Source organism: Triticum urartu, chromosome 7, assembly GCF_003073215.2.
Source record: "Triticum urartu cultivar G1812 chromosome 7, Tu2.1, whole genome shotgun sequence".
Taxonomy (NCBI): Eukaryota; Viridiplantae; Streptophyta; class Magnoliopsida; order Poales; family Poaceae; genus Triticum; species Triticum urartu.
The window spans coordinates 5,879,756-5,892,703 of NC_053028.1; positions in this window are offsets into that span (position 1 = coordinate 5,879,756).

Below are 12,948 nucleotides of genomic sequence, written 5' to 3' on the forward strand. Positions count from 1 at the left end.
CAGATGAGCCTGGGAACCGAAATGCCCTACTCCTCCCTCTTTACATACTGCCCCTGGTCCCTTTTAAAAATGCTTTTAGAGAAGCAGGAGCATATATGAATGACAGATAAATAGTTGCATGTATAATCCCTTTTAGAAATGCTTTTATAATTCAGTCTAATTTCTTCTTTCACTTCGTATTGACCTAATTTTTTGTTTAAAATAGGACGGTATATATTTGGTTTCGTTTCTTAAGCTTATCCACTTCCTTGATCATTCTCGGGTGTAGCTATACTTTGCTGCACATTTTCAAGGATGTAACTTAACAAAGTGCAATTTTAGGTGCCTGAATTTGATATATAGATACCATTTTGGGATAATGTACTTGCACCCTGATTGTTTTCATGTTGGCTTGTTTTGTATTGTAAGATGCTATACACCTTCGACCAAAACTTTAGAGGAGAAAGAAAAACTCTAGAGGAGGTATGGAAGAACATGTACATTGTGTTGAAACCCGAAACCCTGCCTCAATGTTGAGATGACCCATCTAGATGTCCGTTTGCCATCAAGCTAAGCATCAAGTTTTTCGTTGGATTCAACCTGGCAATGTGTCCAGGCCTACAAATAGTTCAGGTTCTTAGTCCATCCTTTCTCAACAGTGGAACACTGAAGAAGTAGGTGTTGGGGAACGTTGCAGAAAACAAAAATTTTCCTACGGTTTCACTAAGATCCATCTATGAGTTCATCTAGCAACGAGTGATCGGATGCATCTACATACCTTTGTAGATCGCGAGCGGAAGCGTTCAAAGAACGTGGATGAGGGAGTCGTACTCGACGTGATTCGAATCACCGAAGATCCTAGCACCGAACGGACGGCACCTCCGCGTTCAACACACGTACGGATCAGCATAACATCTCCTTCTTCTTGATCCAGCAAGAGGGGAGAAGAGGTTGAGGAAGATGGCTCCAGCAACAGCACGATGGCGTGGTGATGGTGGAGTTGCAGTACTCCGTCAGGGCTTCGCCAAGCGCTATGGAGGAGGAGGAGGTGTTGGAGAGGGAGAAGGAGGCAACCAAAGGCGTGTTCTGAAAGCCCTCCTTCCCCCACTATATATAGGAGGGCCAAGGGGGGGGCGCCGGCCCTAGGAGATCCAATCTCCTAGGGGGTGCGGCCAAGGGGGAGGAATCCCTCCTCCCCAAGGCACCTAGGAGGTGCCTTCCCCTCCTAGGACTCTTCCTCCTTGAAACCCTAGGCGCATGGGCCTCTTGGGGCTGGTGCCCTTGGCCCATGTAGGCCAAGGCGCACCCCCTACAGCCCATGTGGCCCCCCGGGACAGGTGGCCCCACCCGGTGGCCCCCGGGACCCTTCCGGTGGTCCCGGTACAATACCGATGACCCCGAAACTTGTCCCGATGGCCGAAATAGTACTTCCTATATATAATTCTTTACCTCCGGACCATTCCGGAACTCCTCATGACGTCCGGGATCTCATCCGGGACTCCGAACAACATTCGGGTTACTGCTATACATATCTCCTACAACCCTAGCGTCACCGAACCTTAAGTGTGTAGACCCTACGGGTTCGGGAGACATGTAGACATGACCGAGATCGCTCTCCGGTCAATAACCAACAGCGGGATCTGGATACCCATGTTGGCTCCCACATGCTCCTCGATGATCTCATCGGATGAACCACGATGTCGAGGATTCAAAAACCCCGTATACAATTCCCTTTGTCAATCGGTATTACTTGCCCGAGATTCGATCGTCGGTATCCCAATACCTCGGTTCAATCTCGTTACCGGCAAGTCACCTTTACTCGTACCGTAATGCATGATCCCGTGATCAACACTTGGTCACTTGAGCTCATTATGATGATGCATTACCGAGTGGGCCCAGAGATACCTCTCCGTCATACGGAGTGACAAATCCCAGTCTTGATCCGTGTCAACCCAACAGACACTTTCGAGATACCCGTAGTATACCTTTATAGTCACCCAGTTACGTTGTGACGTTTGGTACACCCAAAGCACTCCTACGGTATCCGGGAGTTACACGATCTCATGGTCTAAGGAAAAGATACTTGACATTGGAAAACTCTAGCAAACGAAACTATACGATCTTGTGCTATGTTTAGGATTGGGTCTTATCCATCACATCATTCTCCTAATGATGTGATCCCGTTATCAATGACATCCAATGTCCATAGTCAGGAAACCATGACTATCTGTTGATCAACGAGCTAGTCAACTAGAGGCTTACTAGGGACATGTTGGTGTCTATTATTCACACGTGTATTACGATTTCCGGATAATACAGTTATAGCATGAATAAAGACAATTATCATGAACAAAGAAATATAATAATAATACTTTTATTATTGCCTCTAGGGCATATTTCCAACAGTCTCCCACTTGCACTAGAGTCAATAATCTAGTTACATTGTGATGAATCGAACACCCATGGAATTCTGGTGTTGATCATGTTTTGCTCTAGGGAGAGGTTTAGTCACGGATCTGCTACATTCAGGTCCGTATGTACTTTACAAATCTCTATGTCTCCATCTTGAACATTTTCACGAATGGAGTTGAAGCGACGCTTGATGTGCCTTGTCTTCTTGTGAAACTTGGGCTCCTTTGCGAGAGCAATAGCTCTAGTGTTGTCACAAAAGAGCTTGATCGGCCCCGACGCATTGGGTATGACTCCTAGGTCGGTGATGAACTCCTTCACCCAAATTGCTTCATGTGCTGCCTCCGAGGCTGCCATGTACTCCGCTTCACATGTAGATCCCGCCACGACGCTCTGCTTGCAACTGCACCAGCTTACTGCCCCACCATTCAAAATATACACGTATCCGGTTTGTGACTTTGAGTCATCCAGATCTGTGTCGAAGCTAGCGTCGACGTAACCCTTTACGACGAGCTCTTCGTCACCTCCATAAACGAGAAACATTTCCTTAGTCCTTTTCAGGTACTTCAGGATATTCTTGACCGCTGTCCAGTGTTCCTTGCCGGGATTACTTTGGTACCTTCCTACCAAACTTACGGCAAGGTTTACATCAGGTCTGGTACACAGCATGGCATACATAATAGAACCTATGGCTGAGGCATAGGGGATGACACTCATTTCTTCTATATCTTCTGCCGTGGTCGGACATTGAGCTGAGCTCAATTTCACACCTTGTAACACAGGCAAGAACCCCTTCTTAGAATGATCCATATTGAATTTCTTCAATATCTTATCAAGGTATGTGCTTTGTGAAAGACCTATGAGGCGTCTTGATCTATCTCTGTAGATCTTGATGCCTAATATATAAGCAGCTTCTCCAAGGTTCTTCATTGAAAAACTTTTATTCAAGTAGGCCTTAATGCTGTCCAAGAGTTCTATATCATTTCCCATCAAAAGTATGTCATCTACATATAATATGAGAAATGCTACAGAGCTCCCACTCACTTTCTTGTAAACGCAGGCTTCTCCATAAGTCTGCGTAAACCCAAACGCTTTGATCATCTCATCAAAGCGAATGTTCCAACTCCGAGATGCTTGCACCAGCCCATAAATCGAGCGTTGGAGCTTGCACACACCTTGTCAGCATTCTTAGGATCGACAAAACCTTCCGGTTGCATCATATACAATTCTTCCTTAAGGAAACCATTAAGGAATGCCGTTTTGACGTCCATCTGCCATATCTCATAATCATAAAATGCGGCAATTGCTAACATGATTCGGACGGACTTCAGCTTCGCTACCGGTGAGAAAGTCTCATCGTAGTCAACCCCTTGAACTTGTCGATAACCCTTAGCGACAAGCCGAGCTTTATAGATGGTCACATTACCATCCGCGTCTGTCTTCTTCTTAAAGATCCATTTATTTTCTATGGCTCGCCGTTCAACGGGCAAGTCAGTCAAAGTCCATACTTCGTTTTCATACATGGATCCTATCTCGGATTTCATGGCTTCTAGCCATTTGTCGGAATCCGGGCCTGCCATCGCTTCTTCATAGTTCGAAGGTTCACCGTTGTCTAACAACATGATTTCCAAGACAGGGTTGCCGTACCACTCTGGTGCGGAACGTGTCCTTGTGGACCTTCGAATTTCAGTAGGAGCTTGATCAGAAGTATCTTGATCATCATCAATAACTTCCTCTCTAGTCGGTGCAGGCGCCTCAGGAACATTTTCTTGAGTTGCGCCATTTTCCGGTTCAAGAGGTAATACTTCATCAAGTTCTACTTTCCTCCCACTTACTTCTTTCGAAAGAAACTCTTTCTCTAGAAAGGATCCATTGTTGGCAACAAAGATCTTGCCTTCGGATCTGAGGTAGAATATATACCCAATAGTTTCTTTAGGGTATCCTATGAAGACGCATTTTTCCGATTTGGGTTCGAGCTTTTCAGGTTGAAGTTTCCTGACATAAGCATCGCATCCCCAAACTTTTAGAAACGACAGCTTAGGTTTCTTCCCAAACCATAATTCAAACGATGTCGTCTCAACGGATTTCGACGGTGCCCTATTTAAAGTGAATGCGGCAGTCTCTAAAGCATAGCCCCAAAAAGATAGTGGTAAATCGGCAAGAGACATCATAGATCGCACCATATCTAATAGAGTGCGATTATGACGTTCGGACACACCATTACGCTGAGGTGTTCCAGGCGGCGTGAGTTGTGAAACTATTCCACATTTTCTTAAGTGTGTGCCAAACTCGTGACTCAAGTATTCTCCTCCACGATCTGATCGTAGAAACTTGATTTTCCTGTCATGTTGATTCTCAACTTCACTCTGAAATTCCTTAAACTTTTCAAAGGTCTCAGACTTGTGTTTCATTAAGTAGACATACCCATATCTACTCAAGTCATCAGTGAGGGTGAGAACATAACGATAGCCACCGCGAGCCTCAACACTCATTGGACCGCACACATCAGTATGTATGATTTCCAATAAGTTGGTTGCTCGCTCCATTGTTCCTGAGAACGGAGTCTTGGTCATTTTACCCATGAGGCATGGTTCGCACGTGTCAAATGATTCATAATCAAGAGACTCTAAAAGTCCATCAGCATGGAGCTTCTTCATGCGTTTGACACCTATGTGACCAAGGCGGCAGTGCCACAAGTATGTGGGACTATCATTATCAATCTTACATCTTTTGGCACTTACACTATGAATATGTGTAGCATTACGCTCGAGATTCATAAAGAATAAACCATTCACCATCGGAGCATGACCATAAAACATATCTCTCATATAAATAGAACAACCATTATTCTCGGATTTAAATGAGTAGCCATCTCGAATTAAACGAGATCCTGATACAATGTTCATGCTCAAACTTGGCACTAAATAACAATTATTGAGGTTCAAAACTAATCCCGTAGGTAAATGTAGAGGTAGCGTGCCGACAGCGATCACATCGACCTTGGAACCATTCCCGACGCGCATCGGCACCTCGTCCTTCGCCATTCTCCGTTTATTCCGTAGCTCCTGCTATGAGTTACAAATGTGAGCAACCGCACCGGTATCAAATACCCAGGAGCTACTACGAGTACTGGTAAGGTACACATCAATTACATGTATATCACATATACCTTTCGTTTTGTCGGCCTTCTTGTCCGCTAAGTATTTGGGGCAGTTCCGCTTCCAGTGACCACTTTCCTTGCAATAAAAGCACTCAGTCTCGGGCTTGGGTCCATTCTTTGGCTTCTTCCCGGCAGCTTGCTTGTCGGGCGCGGCAACTCCCTTGCCGTCCTTCTTGAAGTTCTTTTTACCCTTGCCCTTCTTGAACTTAGTGGTTTTATTGACCATCAACACTTGATGTTCCTTCTTGACTTCTACCTCTGCTGATTTCAGCATAGCAAATACTTCAGGAATGGTCTTTTCCATCCCCTGCATATTGAAGTTCATCACAAAGCTCTTGTAGCTCGGTGGAAGCGACTGAAGGATTCTGTCAATGACCGCGTCATCCGGGAGATTAACTCCCAGCTGAGTCAAGCGGTTATGTAACCCAGACATAGTGAGTATGTGCTCACTGACAGAACTATTTTCCTCCATCTTACAACTGAAGAATTTGTCGGAGACTTCATATCTCTCGACCCGGGCATGAGCTTGAAAAACCATTTTCAGCTCTTCGAACATCTCATATGCTCCATGTCTCTCAAAACGCTTTTGGAGCCCCGGCTCTAAGTTGTAAAGCATGCCGCACTGAACGAGGGAGTAGTCATCGGTACGTGCCTGCCAAGCGTTCATAACGTCTTGTTCTGCAGGGAGCACATGTGCGTCACCTAGCGGTGCTTGTAGGACATAATCTTTCTTGGCAGCTATGAGGATGATCCTCAGGTTCCGGACCCAGTCCGTGTAGTTGCTGCCATCGTCTTTCAGCTTGGTTTTCTCTAGGAACGCGTTGAAGTTGAGGACTACGTTGGCCATTTGATCTACAAGACATATTGTAAATATTTTAGACTAAGTTCATGATAATTAAGTTCATCTAATCAAATTATAATGAACTCCCACTTAGATAGACATCCCTCTTCTAGTCATCTAAGTATAACATGATCCGAGTTGGCTAGGCCGTGTCCGATCATCACGTGAGACGGACTAGTCAACGTCGGTGAACATCTTCATGTTGATCGTATCTTCTATACGACTCATGCTCGACCTTTCGGTCTTCTGTGTTCCGAGGCCATGTCTATGCACATGCTAGGCTCGTCAAGTCAACCTAAGTGTATTGCGTGTGTAAATCTGTCTTACACCCGTTGTATGTGAACGTAAGGATCTATCACACCCGATCATCACGTGGTGCTTCGAAACGACGAACTTTAGCAACGGTGCACAGTTAGGGAGAACACTTTCTTGAAATTATTATGAGGGATCATCTTATTTACTACCGTCGTTCTAAGCAAACAAGATGCAAAACATGATAAACATCACATGCAATCAAATAATAATAGTGACATGATATGGCCAATATCACATAGCTCCTTTGATCTCCATCTTGGGGCTCCATGATCATCTTGTCACCGTCATACTCATCGACATGTAAGTTGTGATTCCTATTACAATAGCATGAACATCTCATACATCACATATAGATCATTCATCATTCATCACAACTTTGGCCATATCATATCACAAAGCACTTGCTGCAAAAACAAGTTAGACGTCCTCTAATTGTTGTTGCAAGTTTTACGTGGCTGAAGTAGGGTTCTAGCAAGAACGTTTTCTTACCTACGTGAAAGCCACAACGTGATTTGTCAACTTCTATTTACCCTTCACAAGGACCCTTTTCATCGAATTCGCTCCAACTAAAGTAGGAGAGACAGACACCCGCCAGCCACCTTATGCAACTTGTGCATGTTAGTCGGTGGAACCGGTCTCACGTAAGCGTACGTGTAAGGTTGGTCCGGGCCATTTCATCCCACAATACCGTTGAAGCAAGATAAGACTAGTAGTGGCAAGAAAGTTGACAACATCTACGCCCACAACAAATTGTGTTCTACTCGCGCAAGAAGAACTACGCATAGACCTAGCTCATGATGCCACTGTTGGGGAACGTTGCAGAAAACAAAAATTTTCCTACGGTTTCACCAAGATCCATCTATGAGTTCATCTAGCAACGAGTGATCGGATGCATCTACATACCTTTGTAGATCGCGAGCGGAAGCGTTCAAAGAACGTGGATGAGGGAGTCGTACTCGACGTGATTCGAATCACCGAAGATCCTAGCACCGAACGGACGGCACCTCCGCGTTCAACACACGTACGGAACAGCCACGTATCCTTCTTCTTGATCCAGCAAGGGGGAAGGAGAGGTTGAGGGAGATGGCACCAGCAGCAGCACGACGGCGTGGTGATGATGGAGCTGCAGTACTCCGTCAGGGCTTCGCCAAGCGCTATGGAGGAGGAGGAGGTGTTGGAGAGGGAGAAGGAGGCAACCAAAGGCGTGTTCTGAAAGCCCTCCTTCCCCCACTATATATAGGAGGGCCAAGGGGGGGGCGCCGGCCCTAGGAGATCCAATCTCCTAGGGGGTGCGGCCAAGGGGGAGGAATCCCTCCTCCCCAAGGCACCTAGGAGGTGCCTTCCCCTCCTAGGACTCTTCCTCCTTGAAACCCTAGGCGCATGGGCCTCTTGGGGCTGGTGCCCTTGGCCCATGTAGGCCAAGGCGCACCCCCTACAGCCCATGTGGCCCCCCGGGACAGGTGGCCCCACCCGGTGGGCCCCCGGGACCCTTCCGGTGGTCCCGGTACAATACCGATAACCCCGAAACTTGTCCCGATGGCCGAAATAGTACTTCCTATATATAATTCTTTACCTCCGGACCATTCCGGAACTCCTCATGACGTCCGGGATCTCATCCGGGACTCCGAACAACATTCGGGTTACTGCATATACATATCCCTACAACCCTAGCGTCACCGAACCTTAAGTGTGTAGACCCTACGGGTTCGGGAGACATGTAGACATGACCGAGATCACTCTCCGGTCAATAACCAACAGCGGGATCTGGATACCCATGTTGGCTCCCACATGCTCCTCGATGATCTCATCGGATGAACCACGATGTCGAGGATTCAAACAACCCTGTATACAATTCCCTTTGTCAATCGGTATGTTACTTGCTCAAGATCCGATCGTCGGTATCCCAATACCTCGTTTAATCTCGTTACCAGCAAGTCACTTTACTCGTACCGTAATGCATGATCCCGTGATCAAACACTTGGTCACTTTGAGCTCATTATGATGATGCATTACTGAGTGGGCCCGGTGATACCTCTCCGTCATACGGAGTGACAAATCCCCGTCTTGATCCATGTCAACCCAACAGACACTTTCGGAGATACCCGTAGTATACCTTTATAGTCACCCAGTTACGTTATGACGTTTGGCACACCCAAAGCACTCCTACGGTATCCGGGAGTTACACGATCTCATGGTCTAAGGAAAAGATACTTGACATTGGAAAACTCTAGCAAACGAACTATACGATCTTGTGCTATGTTTAGGATTGGGTCTTGTCCATCACATCATTCTCCTAATGATGTGATCCCGTTATCAATGATATCCAATGTCCATAGTCAGGAAACCATGACTATCTGTTGATCAACGAGCTAGTCAACTAGAGGCTTACTAGGGACATGTTGGTGTCTATTATTCACACGTGTATTACGATTTCCGGATAATACAGTTATAGCATGAATAAAGACAATTATCATGAACAAAGAAATATAATAATAATACTTTTATTATTGCCTCTAGGGCATATTTCCAACAGTAGGTTGAGCAGAGAAACATTGTGACTTTGTGAGTGTCTCCATGTTGGATGACAACGTAGTTGAGAACAAAAAATCTCGGTTCTCATTGCTTAACTTACTATATTTAATCTGCTAATATAGGTACTGACCTACCAGGTTCCTTCTATTGCAATCTATACGAAGGAAAATAGTGAGTGTTTCTTGAACCAATGTGTTAATGCACAAATCGGCGGCCTCTGTCTTCCAGATGACTATGATGTAAAAATTGAAAACGAAACAAGATTGTGTTGTAAAATGGGGCGACATAAGCTAATTGTTCGTTGCTAGAAAGTGCTTAGTTTTCCTTATTTGTAAGTATTTGTAAATATTTTAAAATTGCCGGCACAATGTTTATTTTATTTTTAGACGTTTAGAATTGGTTTAGACCTTACATATGAAGTAGCTACTTCTACAGAAGCACAAACTTTCTTTTCATATTTACTGCTACATGCGCTGATACAAATTGATATATACAGTAAGCTCGAGAAAGGGTTCAATAGAAGTTTGATCATGTGATGTTTATATTAAATTGTTTTTTTGCCAAACCAACAATAATTAATTTGACGGGCTCTCGTGGGTGCGGCATGCAGCCACGCCTCTGCCTGCCAATAGACCATATTTATACTTAACTTCTATATTTATTTAATTTTTTTATCAAACTACAATTTTCACTAGGACGTTCTTCCATAACTGTTAACATAATTAAGTAAACTAAAAATTACTAAATGTTAAGTGTGATGTTATTTGTTATACAATTGTAATGTCTATGTAGAAAGCATACATTTAATGTGCGTTTTCAACGTACTTCCCGTTAAAAAGATCAATAATTTGATCATAATGTGTGAAAAAATAGACAAAATTGCAAGCCTTCGTGGATAAATTTGAAATTTTTGTGTAACTAATATACATATATTTGTGTGTGTACTTGTTTGTTCGCATATCATTATTATCCTTAAATATCTTGGTATAGATCTCCAAAGATGTCAAGTCTAACAATTTCAAGTGGTTTCTAGTGTACCTATGACTTGATAAGCATTATCTCTTCTATATAAACTTGTTCAATATTTAGGTTAGTGTTTTCTTTAATGGTTGGACAACGTCGGATGCAAAACACGTTCGGGCCGTGTAGTCCGGACGATTGCGGGCGATTTGAGAGTCGGTGTTGGAGATGGCCTAATGTAAGGCTTCATGTTTCACTTTTCTTCCCACCATCCTTTAATCCAACCTTCCTCGCATGATGATCAATCACCTTAATTACTTATCTTCTAAACCAATTTCGTTTTAATTTAGTTAGCAAATGTCTCATCAAACAATATTACAATAAGGTAAACGACGAGTAGGATTGGATAAACATTTATTTACACAACCGCATTAATATAGGCAAATAAATCATAAGCCAACATACTAAAATATTTATATACTGTTGCGACACCCGGGCATTGTCCTAGTTGAGATTAAAAAAAGTGAGTAGAAACCAAAAATGAGAGAAGGTGTGAGGATGAAAAAACCGGGAAAGAAAGTCAGACGAATCTATAACTTTCCTTTCAATAATCCTACACATACAGGGGTTTTACAGGTCTGCTACAGACTCCCTCTTGCTAATTCGCTCGCCCCCCTCCCCCCCTGATTTTCAGGGGTGGGCCCCTCCCGCTAATCCTAAGCCAATCTATTTGCTCCACATCATCCTGTACGACGAAACATGTAAAAAAAAGCCTGTAGCTCTAGCATTACTGCTTTCCTTTAATAGTAGAATGGTAAAATACCTTCCTCGGTCTCATGAAACGGTGACTATGTCATCATCCAACTTATTCCGTCTCTCATGTGCTCATGGCTATTGGTCAGCCCCCTAACTACTATGGCCTCGGTTAGTTAGGCCTTGTACAATGGGAGGTGCTTAGAGAAATAAACCAGACTTTCTTTAAGCACCGATGCTTATTTGTACAGGATAAACGCTTAACTAAGCGTCTCTCCTGTAGAAATAAGCACCGGTGCTTCAGAAAAACCCGGTTTATTTTTCTAAGCATCTCTCTAAGCACCTTTTATTGTACAAGGCCTTACTAGCCAAAACATAGCTTCTCTTTGAGCTACGAGCCACTGCACTGCCAAATTGAAAATCCTTTGTTGTGCCAAAGTTAAATGAAGCCCCTTGCCTAGTTTTATCGCTGTGATCTCGAAAAAGGATAGACGACTTTTGCTACTCAGCACTTTTATGAGGCTTTTCACCAACTAAAGAGTGCATAGAAATTGAAAAATAAAATATGTAATTTTTTCCGAGATTTTTTAATCTATTCATCAACCGTTAAGGTAGTACAAAGTACACTAGAAGTACACCCGCAAAAGAAAAAAAGAACACTAGAAGTAAAATTTACCAGTTCCGTAGACCACCTAGCGACGACTACAAGCACTGGAGCGAGCCGAAGGCGCGCCGCCGTCATCGCTCCTCCCACGTTGGAGCCGGGCAAACATTGTTGTACTAGACAGTTGAAAAGTCGTCATGCTAAGCCCCAATAGGACCAGCGTACCAGAACAGCAACCGTCGCCGATGAAGAGAAGCGTAGATCGAAAAGATCCAACCTGTAGACAAAAGACTGGATCCAGACGAATCCACCGAAGACATACACTGACCGGACCCCATGATATCCGCCGGAGACACACCTCCACATGACATTCGACGACACTTGAAGCATCACCGGGACGGGGCTAGGTGGGGAGAATTTTATTCCATCTTCAAAAAGCCACCGCCGCCCCGTCTTCTTGAGCATGGCACAAACCCTAACGAAACTCGAAAAAGAAACTATTAACAATGAGATGAAATGATTATAAAATTCATGATGCTATTAAGTTGTACATGCATATTCAACTATATAACATGATTCTAAAGTTTTATGCCGAGAAGGACAATCTCGTGTCATGAGCAAGATAAATGAGTCTAGCACTCTACAGAAAGGAAAAAAATGGACAAAATTGTCTAATTTTGCACAGGGTGAAAAAGTCGACCATATTTCCATCTATTTTTACAAGCACATAAATAATTGAAACAAGAACATTTGTATTTTCTTTGACACTGATTTTCACCATGGAAAATAGTTTTCCTTCATCATGTGCTTCCGGATGCACCTTCCATTTCCCTCCGAAGACCTCGTGTGACGTCAGCAACGCCATCCAACTCCCGACCTCTCCACGTGTCCATGGCCCCCACTCGCCTGCTGGCCATCGCCGTGTCTGCCTGTCATTACCAACTAGCGCACAACTCCTCCTTATGTCTGGTCATAACCACCACATATACATGCCAAGATACCGATTTAGGAAGCATCCTATCTTGCTCTGTCATATCAAAGGTCAGATGATCTCCAAACAAACCTTCTATCCTGATCAATACTCTAAGATGCTAGATGCACCTATTTTCTTTTCATCCATAGAGATGCGCACATGCATAGAAAATGAAAATAAATAGAAAGAACGAAACAAAATCACACGAAAAGAGAGATGAAAATCACATGAAAGAGCGGAGAAAAATGTATCAATGATGAGACAAAATTTGCAAAGTGTTGTGGGAACCAAGGAAATTGAAAAAGATAAAAGCATTAACAGTGAGATGAGATGATTATAAAGTCTATGACATGATAATGCTTGTGCATTCAAGTATATAACATGATTATGAAGTTCTTACGCCAAGAAGAACAATTTCGCGT